The sequence below is a fragment of the Capra hircus genome, chromosome 8 (assembly GCF_001704415.2).
Source record: "Capra hircus breed San Clemente chromosome 8, ASM170441v1, whole genome shotgun sequence".
In the NCBI taxonomy this organism is placed as follows: Eukaryota; Metazoa; Chordata; class Mammalia; order Artiodactyla; family Bovidae; genus Capra; species Capra hircus.
Genome location: NC_030815.1, coordinates 86,849,032 through 86,865,052, shown reverse-complemented (window position 1 = coordinate 86,865,052; position 16,021 = coordinate 86,849,032). Strand labels below are relative to the sequence as shown.

At 43.1% G+C, this 16,021-nt stretch overlaps 1 protein-coding gene across 5 annotated transcripts in view; it reads left to right on the top strand.

The window, feature by feature from the left end:
• The window catches only part of SYK (spleen associated tyrosine kinase), a 105,062-nt gene continuing 92,254 nt past the window's right edge, over nt 3,214-16,021 (top strand). For 3 of the 5 annotated variants that reach the window (XM_005684187.3, XM_013966200.2, XM_005684184.3), the window contains exon 1: nt 3,214-3,412. The gene's annotated coding sequence lies outside the window, so the exon portion shown is untranslated. The other 2 variants (XM_005684191.3, XM_005684188.3) reach the window with 2 other exon arrangements.

The window sequence follows — 16,021 nt, the reverse complement described above, 5'->3', positions numbered from 1 at the left end:
CTTTAAAATACCTATTTCCACTTCCTTATCTGGGATTCACATCCTCTTTGGCGGTCAGCTACAGTTCTAACCACGTTGGAGGCCACCACTACATGGCTCATCTTATCAGTGCTAAGATACCCACCACAGGTATTGATACTCACCAAAAGAGACATTAAATATAGAGCTGTATGACTGCCTAGAGTATTTTAGAGACGTGCATCGTTCTTGAAGATGAATTGTGCTGTATCTTCTTGTTATTATGTTTCTTTTTTAAAATAAATATCTATGTAGAAGATTGTGTTTCACCAAAATGATCAAGTGAACTAAGGGAGAAAAAAAAACATGGAATACAAACAATATGGACTCAAAGATAGAAGTAATGTGAAAAGAAGCGCAAAGCAGAATCAGAGCAAATGAATCCTTAAGAAACTGCAGCCACAAGTTGACCATAGAAAGAAAGAAAGAAAGTGAAGTCGCTCAGTCGTGTCCGACTCTTTGCAATCCCATGGACTGTAAGCTACCAGGCTCCTCTGTCCATGGGATTTTCCAGGCAAGAGTACTTGAGTGGGTTGCCTTTTCCTTCTGCAGAGGATCTTCCCAATCCAGGGATCGAGCCCAGGTCTCCCTCATTGTAGCCAGATGATTTACCATGTGAGTCATCAGGGAATTCCAAGTTGACCATAAGGTGAAATCGCTCAGTCATGTCCGACTCTTTGTGACCCCGTGGACTGTAACCTACTAGGGCTTCTCCGTCCATGGGATTCTCCAGGCAAGAATACTGGAGTGGATTGCCATTTCCTTCTCCAGGGGATCTTCCCGACCCAGGGATCAAACTCGGGTCTCCCACATTGGAGGCAGACGCTTTAACCTCTGAGCCACCAGGGAAGCCCAAGTTGGCCATAACAGTGCCCAAATCTCCAGTCCAGATTCATGTCCCCTAGTTGGTCCCTAAAGACATAAACTGAGAATTTATCTTAAATTGTTGCCATACTAGTTGCACTCCAGACTGCTGACAGAACCAAAGGCAAATTCTCTCTGAAATCAAAAACAGAAAAACAAACATACATACTTTCACCCTGGGCCTCAACTAATTTCCATAAATAACTTTTCAAGGACAAGGAGTGGCTCACAGCCCAGTGTAACGAAGTACAACTAAAAAAGCCAGGCACTGTAACACTCAGACAATGTAAGTATATATTCAAGACTTCATATGGTGGAGTTAATGCAGCAAAACTATATATATATAGTTTTTGAAGAAATAAAAAATAAAGACTCTATAAGGAACAGGAGATTTTTAAAAAGTAACTGTCTGGAGTCTGTAGGACCCTTTGGGTACAGGGCTTTGTTAGGAAGGCTTCCAGGACTCAACATGTAATCATAGCTAAGATTTATTTCAACAGCAAAGGGAAATGACACATGAAGTTGAAGGAAGAAAGATTGGAAGAAATGTATTGACTTTTAGGAAGATTTTTCTTTTTCCTAGGTGTTTGTGTGATAGTTTTATTTTTTAAATTTTATCTATTTATTTTTGGCTGCACTGAGTCTTTGTTGCTACGTGCAAGCTTTCTCCAGTTGCTACAAGCTGAGGCTGCTCTCTAGTTGAGGTCCACTGGCTTCTCACATCAGCACCGACTCTAGCTCACACAGGCTGGGTAGTTGTGGTGCATGGGTTTAGTTGTCTTTCCTCCCCCTCCCCAGGTGAAATCTTCTCAGACTAAGGATCAAACTCATGTCCCCTGCACTGGCAGATGGATTTTCAACCACTGGAAAACCAGGGATGCTGATAATTTTAACTTTAAAAAAAAAAAAAATCATTAAAAGCAAGCTAGTTAACTTTAAGATGACTCAGAGGTAGGAAGGACTGTAGCAGTGCTAAAAGGTGGCTTAGAGATGGATGGAAAACCTCATCTTATCTCCCATAAGCACTACCTAAGGAAACATTGTAATCTTAGTAAAAGCAAGACAGATTCTGTAGCCTCTGTTTAGACAACAATGGCTATTTCCTTGGCTATTTGCAGTAAAATTAAGTCTTGTGGTTAACAAATAAAGTGAAGTGAAAGTCGCTCAGTCGTTTCGGACTCTTTGTGACCCCTTGGACTGTAAGTCCACGGAATTCTTCAGGCCAGAGTACTGGAGTGGGGAGCCTTTCCCTTCAGGGGATCTTCCCAACCCAGGGATCGAACCCAGGTCTCCTGCATTGCAGGCGGATTCTTTACCAGCTGAGTCACGAGGGAAGCCCTAACAAATAAAACCATAATAAAAATCCTTCACTTGAGTTAAAAAGTTAGTGGTAAAAATAAATGGAAGAGAATGTTCCAGTGGAAAAGTCTGAGGGGTCCCACTGGAATCTAAGGGCCTCCTATTAACTTTTTTTTCTCCATGGCAACTTTAATCTAACACCCTATATATTTTATTTTATTGATTATATTTTGGTTAAGCTTTTTCAAACAGGCAATGCTAGCCAGAGTTACCAGGGCAGCCACGGTCTGGAAGTTGTTTTATGGGAAGATTCTAAAGAGGCTAACAGGGGGAAAAAAGGGGGGGTGGGTCTGGGGAGAGAACCAGGTAGGAGTTTTTAAACCATTTTAAAGACTACAGAGAAAGATGAAACTTTATTTAATTAAACGTCAGAACTGCTTGTGGGTAAGAGGGAAGCAAGTTTAACTCACTGTCAAGAACCTTGTAATAATTAAAGCCATCAGACAACTGACCAGCTGGACAGGCTGGGCTCACCCAAAGGTGAGCTGTAAAATCTGATGTTCGCTTATGTCAGGAGACCACCTGGGAGGACGACGACATGGGCCTTCCAATCACCAGTCAGCAGGAGCGTCTTGGGTTAGTGATTAGGAATAGACCACACTGTGAACAAGATTCTCTTCCCAAACAATTGCACCGCAAGTGGGCGTGACCCTGAGTGCCAGTTGGTCCTTGGAAGAATCACGCAGCAGGCAGGACAGGTGGCCAGAGGGTCCAGTTGTTGGCAATGCCCCCCTTTTGCATATGAAGCCCCCTCGTCTGGGCTTTCTGCGCCCGGGGAGTGGGGACCGAGCGCCCACCTGGCTCCCTTCCCTGCTCCCCTCCGGCCTCCTGCCTCTCAGGCCCACCCCGCGAGCCGGGTTCCGGTGCGCTCTGGCTGCCGATCCCCGGCGCTGGGCGCTGGGGGCGCACCGGGCACGCGGGGCTCACGGGCGGCAGGGCGGGCCTGGGGCAGCGGGGCGCGGCAGCTGGGAGGAAGTTCAGGGCCTGCCAGGGCGCGTTAAGGAAGTTGCCCAAAATAAGGAAGCGTCGTGCACTAGGCGACTGAGGTGACTCCGGCGATTGGAGCAGCGAGGAGGAGCGGGTGGCCCGGCGCAGTGCCCGAGCTGCCCCCGCGATCTCGCCCGTCGAGTTCTCGGAGCCCCGCGCCCCGCCCTCGCCTCACCTGGCGCAGGTAGGTGTGGCCGCGCGATCCCTCCGCTTTGGCTGCTGGGCTTGGGAAGGCGGCGTGGGAGGGGAGAAGGCGCCGAGAGGGGGAAAGATGCGGCCCTTCCTCCTTGGCCCGCACAAGACCTGTGCGCCCAGGCACACCCGGGCAGGTACGCTCAGGGCCTTCCTGCTTTGAAAATCGGAGGGAACGTTTGATAAAATATTTCGATTGAGAATTAGTCGATTGTGCCAGCTTTTCTCTTAAACTTAGTTAGTGTCTCTTGGGCTCCGGTTTCTGTACGGGAAGCCAGGGGCTGGGCCTGGGGGTCTGGGGGCTGTGCAATGGGCTTGCTTGTGCGCAGCAAGTGCGGAAGCTGCTGCGTCCTGGGAGACTAGCTGGAATCCGCAGGCACAAGAAACTCGGTGTCGGGTATCGGAAAGAACTTATTTTCGTTTGGCCATTTACAGAAGTCACTGGAAAATTCCACTGAATTTATGGAAGTGATTCCATGTAGAGATGTTCATACGCATGCAAAGGTTTTATTTATACTTTTACTACAGAAAGAGCAGTTGCATAAAAACATGACAGTTTCTGAACAGTAGCACGATTGCCTTTTTTTTTTTTTCCTTCATATTCTCATGGTAAAATAGCTTAATTAGCCAGTGAATTACTTGAAGAGCAGGAAAGTTTGGTGTAGTTAAATGCGATAATTTTGAGTTAAGGATTTTTTGCACTATGGCAGTATGGCTTTAAAGGGCTTCCCTTGTGGCTCAGCGGTAAAGAATCTGCCTGCAATGCAGGAGTCGAGGATTGGATCCCTGTATCAGGAAGGTCCCCTGGAGTAGCAAATGGGGTCTTCAGTATTCTTGCCTGAAGACTCCCCATGGACAGAGGAGCCTGACGGGCTACATCTCATGGGGTCGCAAAGAGTCAGACAGGACTGAAGCGACTTCACACATGAATGCACGGCTTCAAAACTTTAAACCTAACCTACATAATGATACAAAGGCGATTCATTTTTTGGTTTGTTTGATTATCAAGAACTAAAAAGACAACCACTGGAGAAGTTAGAGTTTGAATCTTTGGCCGTTTGCGGTGCAGTTGCTTGGCAAAGAGACTCTCCTTCATGGTGCAGTATGTTCACGGGAACCAACCCAAGACACTCCTGTTGACTGGTGACCAGCCAGCCCTTGCCATCTTGCCAGGTGGCTTTTGGAAACCAGATTGCAGATTATTTTAATGAGTTTGCCTGACTCCATTAAAGATTCCCATTGACCCAAATAAAACTGTTGGCTGGAGTTGTTCTTTTTCTTAAATCCTAGAGGTAGTTCCGTTGCTGGTAAGTCACTTCATTTGTGTCTGACTCTGTGTGACCCCATAGATGGCAGCCCACCAGGCTCCCCCGTCCCTGGGATTCTCCAGGCAAGAATGCTGGAGTGGGTTGCCATTTCCTTAGAGGTAGTTCAGTATGTAGTTAAAAGACTTGGAGATATCTCACATCTGAATCTTTGTGTTAAAAAAAAGGGTGGGAGGGGGGGAGATGATGGAGAATTCCTGAAAGAAATGGAATTGATTCTAACATCTGTTTTCTTTGTTGTAGTAAGAACAAATTCATTGCTGTGACTCAGGCAATATTTTCATTAGATGCAACTAAATTCGTTGATGTGCACACCTCTCTCCTATCCCCAGATAGGTTTATCTTTGACCTAAAAGGTTTAAATACATGTAAAGTATTAGATGTTTCAAGTGAAAAATCTTGTCTACTAAAATTATTTTATCAAATTGTTTTGTTTTATCTACACTGAACTTTTGCTTTGGTCTGTTTAGAGAAATGTTGCAGTAAGATAGAAACTTTATATTTCTTTATTTTACTTTTATATAAATAAAAAATTTATTATTTGTATTTAGAGTGCTTCAATATGTAGGATTTTAGGAATCATCTCAATAACTATCATGTTCTTAATGTTTTAATCCAGGAATAAAAATGAGGTATTTATTTTAGCTCTTTACCTTTCCTGAGGCTAAAATTGTCAGAAAGCTCATTTTACCGCTAGATTTGCGTTTCAGAAACCATTCACCTTAGCCTTCTTTAGGTTCGTATTTCTTATTCTAATTGCAGGTCTGATTTCTCTGTTTTTAAATTAAAGACTTCTTAACAGAATGTAACTTATGCAGCACATAGCATATCCAAAATCATTATCCAAAAGCCTGTGCCAAGATAATGTTTTGGAATTCAATATTTCTCAGAATTTAGAATTCAAATTTAGAATATGAGCTTCAGCCTTGAGAAATCCATTTCTCAGAATTTAGTAAGGTGTGCATGCAAACTGACGCCATATATTGCACACCACTCTAACACAGCCTGGGCAGCCTTCTGTAATCCCACGTGTTAATATTTCTGCACCAATAGTGTGAAAAGTCTCACTAAGTGGAATAAAGAGAGGCTACACATAACTGTGTGCCAGTTCAGGGCAAAACTCACCAAAAACCTTGTTTTTCAGAGCTTTGTGGAATTAAGGCTAAGGAACTGAGTCTGTGTTAGACTTCATGGAGCTACTGTTAGGTTTTGAAAGCAACTTGCATTTCTGTTGCCCAACAAGTCACACTTTCCAGTAATTAGACAAATAGTTCCCCTGCCTTTACAGAAAGTTTGAAATAGCAAGACTTCCCTGAATTCTCAATGATAATCAAAATACAGACCCTCCGAGTGAGAATAGGATGTTTCATCCTTACTTATAGACTTTTCAACAGCAAAGTTTCTGCCACTCTGATTCTAAAAAAAGAATGCAGTAGCTACTTAATGAAGAGGTATACAGCCTGTCCTTGGAAGAAATACTGCTTCCTGTTCGCTTTGTTCTGTCTCCATTATCTGTGCCTAAGGAATGGCCCAGTATTTTGTACAATCTAAGCTCCTGTTTTCTTTCTCAGCTTTCCACCATATAGTTTTTTTCTGATTCCCTAAGTCACCCCCTGCCCCGCCCCACAATTTCTTCCACTTCTGGACTGATTTAGCAGCAAATGAGTGGAGAGAAAATTAGGAACTTAGGCCAGTGAGTGAAATTTAAAATATATATATATATACGCTGAACATTGCTTTTCTTTTAAAGCAACTGAAATGAAAAAGCAGAGTCTTAAAGAGAGACTGGAATTAAATTGCTTGACTTAATTATGTCTCACCATCTTACCTTCTACTTTGTAACTGAACAGGTTGGGTTTGCTTTTTTCATTCAGAAAAAAAAGAGATTATTTTTTTCCTTTCTCTTTAAAAGTTTGTGAAAAAGAGAGGAATTGTGGGAAGATTTAAAAAACTCAGCTGATTGGATTTTAAAGGGAAAGCTTTATTCATTCATTGTGGCTTTGCATCAGCAGGAATATTTTCTATTAGCTTAGAATTTTTTCTGGCAAAATGTTAGCTTGTATCAACTTAATTTTTTTTAAGAATTAATTATGTAAGTTTTGCCCTATGAATCCTGAAAGGTGGTTAAATTGAAATCTTAAATATAGTCAAATTTAGCCACTGCCAAAGACACCGATAGAAGGAAGAATATTTAGTTTCTATTACAGTAGGTTTAACAAATCAAAATGGAGAAGGAAATGACAACCCACTCCAGTATTCTTGCCTGGAAGGTCGCAAAGAGTCGGACACGACTGAGCAACTTCACTTCACTTCACGTAGGTTTAACAAATCAGAAAGGACTCTCTCTTGATTCTTTTGTTTCTGGAAAATTATGTATCTATTTTTGGTGGCTGCCAAAGGCTGAAGATAGGAAGAGAAAGGTGAGGATGATGTAACACCTCAATTACCAAGGGTAATGTACTGAAAACTTATGATCGACAGTTTCTGGTAAGTAGCATCCTCTGTCCTGAGGGTACCTGGCTCTGATACTGGAATCCTAGATCCTGTTGCTAGAGAAGGCAGTACCTCTCAGTGCTGTGCTGGAGCCCTGGAGGGGAACACAGATTTGAGAGGACATTGGGCTTCCAGATTGGCACACTGTGTGTGAGATATTTGATCTGAGCAGAGGCTGGGCAGACAGCAGGATTGACAAGGAGAGTGTAGGGCTGATGTCACGTAAGTGAGGCTTAGGCCTGGATACAGTCAGTGGGGCAGTGTTAAAGGATGGAAGAGGGCTGAGCACCAAATTGTAGAAAAAGTCACAATTTAAACGTTGGTTTCTTTAGTTATACTCAGTGAGGCTACAAAGAGCATTTGAATGTGCAACAATTAACCTTCTACTTTCCCACTCCATCTTCTGTCTTAAATGCTAAATCTTCATGCTGTTCTGGTCAGTCTGACAATTTATTAAATCTGTCCATTTCTGTTCAGTTATCTTGGAAATGTTTTGGTGCAACCTGAGTTAATCTTTTTATTTAATTTCTATTAATAACAATACCTTCCCATCCTCTAGTACTGTTCCCCAAAAGCAATCTTTTAATATTTTTAGCTATTTCTTCTAGAATTTTCCTTATTTCCTGATGCTATGTTCACTTGCTTTTTATATATATATCAGTTTAGACAATGCTGACTTCCTATTCTGAGAAGTAAGGACATGGCAGTCCTAGGATAATTATTATTACCCAAGATAATCTTTCTGTGTGCTTCCCCGATCGATGGCTCAAGGGGTAAAGAATCCGCCTGCAATGCAGGAGACACAGGAGACATGGGTTCAATCCCTGGGTCGGGAAGTTCCCCTGGAGGGGGAAATGGCAACCCACTCCAGTATTCTTGCCTGGAAAATTCCATAAATAGAGGAGCCTGGCAGGCTACAGTCCAAGGGGTCACAAAGACTCAGACCCTGCTGAACACAGGATGAATGGATGGCTGGAACCTTAACCTAGGGTTAAGATGCTACTTGGTATTTACCTTGTGATTTTGTTTACTAATAGAGCATGTTGTATAGTACAGTTCCATTTTCTTTCTTGTACCTCAAACTGTTTTTCATGGGGTAAATTCTTGTTTCATTTTTGTGTTTTCTCAGTTGGTCCTGTGCCTGTAGTGGTTCGCTCCCCGATTCTCTGACACGAAGCTAAACCGCACGCCCCCCCCAACCCCGGCAATTCGGACTCAATTTCCTACTGAGTCAAATATATCAAGCACTCTATGAGTTCCATTTCTTTCTTTTTCTGGAAACCCCTGCCTCTTTGCATCAGTCTAACAGTTTCTTTTCAGTCTTGCTACGTACCTATTAATAACTGAAGCATATTTGGGGGTGTTGGTTAGCTAAATATATTTTCTGCAAGTTGCTGTCCTGTACGAATTTTGGAGTCTTAACATAACTCTTATCAACATTCGTGTACTTTTTAAATCCATTGTCATAATTGTTGAAAACATTTCCCCAAAACTTTTGATTTCTATGGTTATTTGCTTATTTGTATAATTTATTACTTTTTGTAGTTTTTGGAACTTTTATACTTTCTCAGGTTGGGGTGTATTCTGAATCATGCTTAGTGAAAGATTATTCTTAGCTCCAATTTAGCAGTTAGCATCTATATTTTAAATCAATCTCAGTGTCACCCCTGTATTTGCTCTGACCCTGATGTTTTATTATTTGATTAATGGGAATATATACTTTCCTGGGAATGGGGGCTCCACAAATTTTAAAAATCAGATGACTGGCCTCAATTCTCTTGATTTCTGAAGCAGGTGCTATGCAATTTTAAATGGTATTTCCTAGGAAGCTTTGCTTGTTTAACCTTTCCTTGTTTCCTTATTCTTAGGCAGAATAAAGTTGAGTAAGCAGGATCATTGTCCTGGGCTTGCTCATGGCGGTTGTGCAGGTGGTGTGCATGGTGAGGGCGCATGTCGCTGAACTCTCACACCCCTGTGATCATGGGATACACTGGTTCTTGGAGCATCTTGTATACCGGGGCTCCCCAGGACTACTTTGGGAAAAAGCGGGTAACCTGCTGCCCCTTTACAAAATCCTCAGGCTCTGCTTAGACGGAGGCAGAATGCTAGGTTTATTTTCATCTCAAACACTAAGAGTATTTGAATCACTTGATTGCCCTAATGCTTCAGTCACTGAATATTTTTTATCAACAGTGGTTGAGAGTAGGGGGTCTGAAGTCTCATTGGGTTCAAATCCCACTGTTTTCAAGCTACTCTTTCAGTCTTTGTAGATGGAAGGATTATAGGGGATTTCCTTGTGGTGCATGGTGGAGACAACATATGTAGTAATCGTACCTGGCCTGTGGTTAGAACTGGCATAACGGTCACAGTCTTTCCCAGGTGGGTAGCTCTGGGAGTCTGCCCTGTAGTCTTGGCTGGAGACTAATAATAGCAGTCCCAAATAGGTCACAGATGAGTAACTACTGGCTCTGAAATTTTTTTTCTCTGACCTCCAAGATGGGGGAACTGTCTCTCATTTTCTTTTTGAAAAGTGTTGACTTGCATAACTGATGTCTGAGTACATACCCATTGGTGAAGAATTCAGATATGACAGGTAACACTGGAACCCTCGTTGACCTCCACTCTTAGCCCCAGCCCACCCCAGCTGAGGGAGGGCAGCTTGATGTATAGTGTTCTAATCTAGCATCCTGTGCATTCATGCGTGTATATATATGTGTGTATTTTTAGAAGATATAGTGTGTGTCTTCTTAATACCAGTGGCATCCTGCAACTAACTTTTTTAATCAACAGGTTTAGGGGAGCCCTTCCTATCAGTGATCCTTGTGTTTTATTCCAGAGCAAAAAATATGATGACTTATTGATAGACATTTAGGATTTTTCTCTAATTTTTGATATTATGTACAAAGCTGCAGAGAATGTACTTTTTCTTTCATTCGCTCCCTCTCTTTTACCCTTTTCGTTGCATTTCATGGAATTGACAAGTTGATCATTTGCTCAAGACTGATCTTCAGCCCTGTCCATCCTGTTTTTCAGTCCATCTATTGAGTCATTTGTATTTTAGCAAACAGGTGGGCAAGCAAAGAAGGAAAGTAGTTAATTCTTTATTTTTTAAGTGATACTTTAGGCTCTTCCAGATACTTGTTTTTGTGACTGCTTCCAGTGTAGACATTCTCTTCTTGCTCCATGAGCTCTAACTCCTTTGACACTTACTCATTTGTCTGCCCATTTGGTTCCTTACCTTTGTGGTGTTAGCTTTCTTGTTGTGCTAGGATGTGTGCCGGTCTTGTTTCAGAGATGCCCTCGGAGTTAGTTTTTAAGGCTGTGTATGTTGCATGGCCCTGTTTTTACCTGTCACCCATGATGTGGGTCTGGAGGAGGGAATGGCAATCCACTCCAGTATTCTTGCCCGGAGAATCCCAAAGACAGAGGAGCCTGGCAGGCTACAGTTCGTGGGGAAGCAAAGAGTTGGACACGACTGAGTGATTAACACACGCGCGCGCACACACACACACACACACACACACACACACACACACACACGAGATGGGAGGAGCGTGAGATGTGAGCAGGACAGGATGAGCCAGTAACCACGGTGTGGGGCGCAGGCACTCTCTGTTCTTTGCAGATGTGGCCATACTCTGCCTCTCCAAATGCACGTCTTTCCTGTCTTTCCTGCAGAGGGCCTTCTGCTGCTCTTAGGGGTGCCAGCAGCTGAGGAGTTGGAGAGGGTTTGGCTGCCTGCCTGCTTCCCACTCTGCTTCTCCCCCACCTCACCCACCGGGCTTTGTCATTTCCAAGGCACTACACCCTTGACTCTTTGCAGCCATCCCCAACTGCCTGCACTTAGGCTGTGGTTTCCTAAGTTTGAGCCCATCTTTCTTTGAGTCCTTCAAGAGTAGTGAGAGTTTCCATTCCGCTAACAATCTGCTTTCTTTGCTCCCAGCATGGTTATGGATTTATATTCTATATTATTGTTTTTGGTGCTGTTTCTTTTCTTTCTCTGCATTTTTAGCTGCTGTTTATACTTGAAGGGGAAGTCCAACACTTCCTTTTTTTTAAGCCACACCAATCAGCTGATGGTCATAGCTGTGAAGGAAGTGACAGGGAGGAGGAGGAAGGGGAGCTCCCTACAGCAGCCGTGAAAGGCAGACTTGGGGCTTCTTTCATCTTCCCTATTACCCTGGGAGCTGGGCTAGCCCTTCTACAGCTTAGGCAGGAATTGTTTCTAGAGAGAGGGCTGCATTGTTAAGTCTCTACTGATCATTAGGCAATTGCTAGTCCTGAATCATGTTTCTTAGAAGTGTGTGTAAGGATGCCTGGGATGGTAGAGGCGGGGAGGGATCTTAGGCACCATCTAACTCAACCCCCTGAGAAGCAGTGAGTCCCAGAAAGATGATGTCACTTGGACTTGTCCAGCGGCTAAGCAATGCTGCTGCGAGTTGAAACCTACGACGCAGGTGTTTCTAATCCAGAATTAGACTCTGTATCCAGTTCTCTAATGAGGAGCCTAAAGGGACCTGCTGTTGTGCCTGGTGCTAAGATTTAAAGTCCTATCAGTGGAGGCAGCCAGAGGGCAGAAGCCCAGTTTGACATGTTGATTTCACTCTTTTACCAGCAGTTTAGAAAATTTGTTATCTTCATAAGTTTGTGTTGAGAAATTAAGCAAATTCAGTAGGAATAGGGCCAAAAATTCCTGAATCCATGAGAGGTTAACATGGGAATGTCTGATGCTTTGCACGTTACTATCCAACTGAGATTGAGCTGACTTTCAAATCTACCACCCAGAGTGAACTAAAGTAATGTGAGAAGCTTTAAGTAAGGTTCAAAAGGATACTCCGAGCCTTTGTCTGCTCAGATATCAGGCTGATATCTCTGCCACTGTCCCCACACAGGATAGAATCACTGCTCTCTGCACATGTTATTGTTGAGAGGGTTGGGAGGGGGCATACAAGGTGTCCTGAAGATTAGAATGAAGCAGGAGATAAAGGAAAATTTCAAGTGAAGTTCTGTTGCATGGTGGAAATATTTGTGATGCAGCTGGGATTTCAATGGTTTTAGTCAAAGGAAGGCAGGTTGACAACTCCAGGGGGAGGATGCCTTCTAGAAAGAAGGTAGAAAAGTCATGTATGTTTCCCCAAGAAGCCAATACCTGCAAAAATATGTGCAAGATATTCCTTCTCTGGAAACTATCAGCATTCATTAATAGAGGAATGGTGTATTCATTTTCTAGGGTCCCTGGAGCACAGTACCACAGACATTAATTGCATCACAGTCCTGAAGGCTGGAAGTCTGAGATTAAGGTGTGGGCAGAGTTGGTTTCTTCTGAGGCCTCTTTCCCTGGCTTATGGATGGCGTCTTCTCTCTGTATCTTTACATCTTCTTCTCTCTGTTCATGTATCTGTAATTTCCTCTTTTTATAAGGACATCAGTCATAGGGAATTAGGTCACATGCTAATGACCTCATTTTAACTTACCTCTGTAAAGGCCTGATTTCCAACATCCCATTCTGAGGTACTGGGGGTCTGGGTTTCAACATATGTATTTGCGAAAGGAAGTGGTTCCTCCCACAGTTCAGTTCAGATCAGTCGCTCAGTTGTGTCCGACTCTTTGCGACCCCATGAATCGCAGCACGCCAGGCCTCCCTGTCCATCACCACAACAGGTAGTTAAGTGGAGCCTGCCACCTCCCCCACCCCCACCCCCACCCCCACTGTGGACTTGCTATGTAGCCACAGGAGCATGAAGGAGCTCTCCATTATCACGATGGAGAGATTTCTTAAGCCAGCCGAAGTGAGCTCTGTGCACAGAAGGTTATGAAATAAGATGTCCATCACACACAAAACTAAGCAAGTTAAAATGCTCATGATACGATCTTCCTTCCACCTTAGACTGGCAATTTTTTTTTTTAATGAAACCTATGAGACCCAAAGGAAAAAAAAAAAGTAAGAATGGTGAAGAGAGACAAATTCTACAAGATCTTAAGGGAAAACTGCAAAGGAACGTGGGACAACAGACACAAACTCCACGTGGAATTTGGTGCAAAACAAGGGTGGCCTTTCCCATCAGTCAGGAAAGGGAGCATAGGTTATTAATCATTGGTCATGAGAAAGTTGACTGATGATTTGGGAAAAATAAAGCATTGCTCTGTGTACAAAAATAAGTTCTGGATTGAACAAAAATATTGAATAAAATATAAAGTCCTAGAAGAAAAGAGTTGAGTTATAAAATAACTGGAGTGAAGGCCTCTCTAAATATGGTAGAAAATATGAAACCATAATAGGAAAAGGTTGAGTATGATTTTCTAAAATTGCAAACAAGTCCTTATACAAAGGGAAAATATAAATTAGTGAGGGGGAAAAAACACAAAAGATACGTTTATTTTCAAGGTCTGTGGTAAAGGATTAGTAGTTTTCATATGCAGTGCTGTGAAAGACTGTGCAGTTGCTCAGTCATGTCCAGCTCTTTTCAACCCCGTGAACTGTAGCCTGCAGGCTCCTCTGTTCATGGGATTCTCCAGGCAAGAATACTGAAGTTGGTTGCCATACCCTTCTCTAAGGGATCATCCCAACCCAGGGATTGAACCCCGGTCTCCCACATTGCGGGCAGATTCTTTACCATCTGAGTTACCGGGGAAGCCCTCATATGCAGTGAGTTCTTTCAAATCAATGAGAAAAATAAACACATTCCAATAGAAAGAGCAGTCAAGGACACAAACAAGCAGCCCAAAATGCAAATGAACCAAAAGCACAAGAATATGCTTTGCCTCTCTGGAAACTCACGTTGATTTAAGGGTTTACTGTATGGTGAGATGTGGGGAAAAGGGACGCCCCCACAGGTCAGCGCCTGCAAGGCAGTTGGGTAATGTCTTTGGAAATATAAAACACACATGTGTTTTGACTCAACAATTTCACTTTTAGGAACTTATTACATGCATAAATTGATAAAACTGGGGAAATATATATATATACATACTGTAACTCATTGCAACATTTTATTTTGTAATAGGAAAGAAGGAAGGAAGAAAAGAAATTTGTATCAGGTTTGATTAAATGAACTGTGGTCTATCCATGCACTTAAATCATATGTGGTGTTTTTCTTAAATGTGGAATCTTACAAAGTAAAATATAAAGATGTTCAAGTTAAAAGCAAGATGTAGTATGTCACTATATTTTTGAAAACACATGCACATAACAATGTAGGCTACATTGGAATGTTATTTGCTATATAAATATGCAGGTCTGCTTATACCAGTGTGTGTGTGTGTGTGTGTGTGTGTGTGTGTGTGTAAATATGTGGAGAGATTCTAAAGCAAAGGCACCCAACTATGAGCAGCAGTTATCTAGTGAGGGCAGCAGGGGAATTGGTTTGGAGGAAAAAAAAAAGTGAAATGTGCATTTTTACTTTGCATACAGATGTTTCAGTGATTGTAATGAAATGATGAGGTTTGCTTATGGGGCTGGAGGCTAAGTAGGAAGGGACCAGGAAAAGAATGAATTCAAAAACAAAGCATCAGTTATGGCTGTTGGGACTGTACTGTCTCCAAGATGTTAGGTTTGGAGAGGTTGGGTAGTTTGCCCAGAGATGTACAGCCAAGGTTTGCAACATGCCTGTACACAGCCATCATCTGAGCTTGTCTCACTCACTGATGCCCAGGCTGTCTCCAAAGTTTCTAATGTGGTTTGGCATGTGACCTGCCTTGGATATTTATTGTTAAGGTCTCCTCACTCCTCTTGCACCAAGTGCAGCAGCCAAGGTTGAGAACCACTGGTTTAGAATTAGTTTATGGGATTGTATAGCACACAAGCACAGCCGGACACAGTTCCACCAAATGTGATTTTACTGGGTATAGTGGCAGCTACGTGTGCCTCTGATTGAAGAGACTCTGGTCATATGAGGTGGTACATCCTCACTTTGTGTGTGTGACAGAGGGGCGGGGGAAGGGAGAGAGAGATTGATTGAGAGAAGAGTGATTGAGATAGAGAAAACTCACATATTTTTATGCTTCAAGCACTCTACTCTTTGGAAACTTGCACTCACAACATCTGGAGGCCTGTGGAAGTTTTGGAAGCATGAGTGAGAATGTGAGTGTGTTCTTAGCACCCTGCTGTGAGACTTGTAGGAGGTGAGCACACCTGAAATGATTGTCCAAGAAAGAATGCGTGCACTGGTCTGATTAGACAAACCATGCGTACCATTTTTTTTTTTTTTTTACCCAAGATAATGTGAATGATTAGTCCATCTTTCAGACTAGTTTTTAGCGTTACTCCAAGTCCACTGGCCTTATTTACTCTCAGACAGTGTGTCGTCTGCCTGTTTCATGTGAGATGGTTTTTTTCTCATGAGGAGGATGTAAATGAACAGTCTTGCTTTGGGTGGAGACCTGGGGCCTGGGTTTTCTGGTGACTGTGGTTGCTGGGCTTTGAAGGCTGCAGCAGATGTTGACGGAGGGGCCACTCTCTGTGTGGACCATTTGGGGACTTCCCTGGGGCTGGCTTCCCAGGTTCTGGGCTTCCTGGTACTGACTGTGTCCATCCAGGCATACACGTGGGAGCACTGAGCAGCACCCACATGGGAAGGCCCAGGGGCTCATCCCGTGCACTCACATTGATATTCTGTAATGAAACTTCTAGGACCATGACTGTGACCTATAAATGTCCAGCTCTGAAAGTCTCTCTGGGAGGCGGTGTGGGTGATGGGAGCAAACCAAGCCCATGGCTCTGATTCTGTTACTGACCAGGGTTTGTGGCCTCCTTAATCAATGGAAACTGGTCAGAGGCCAGACAA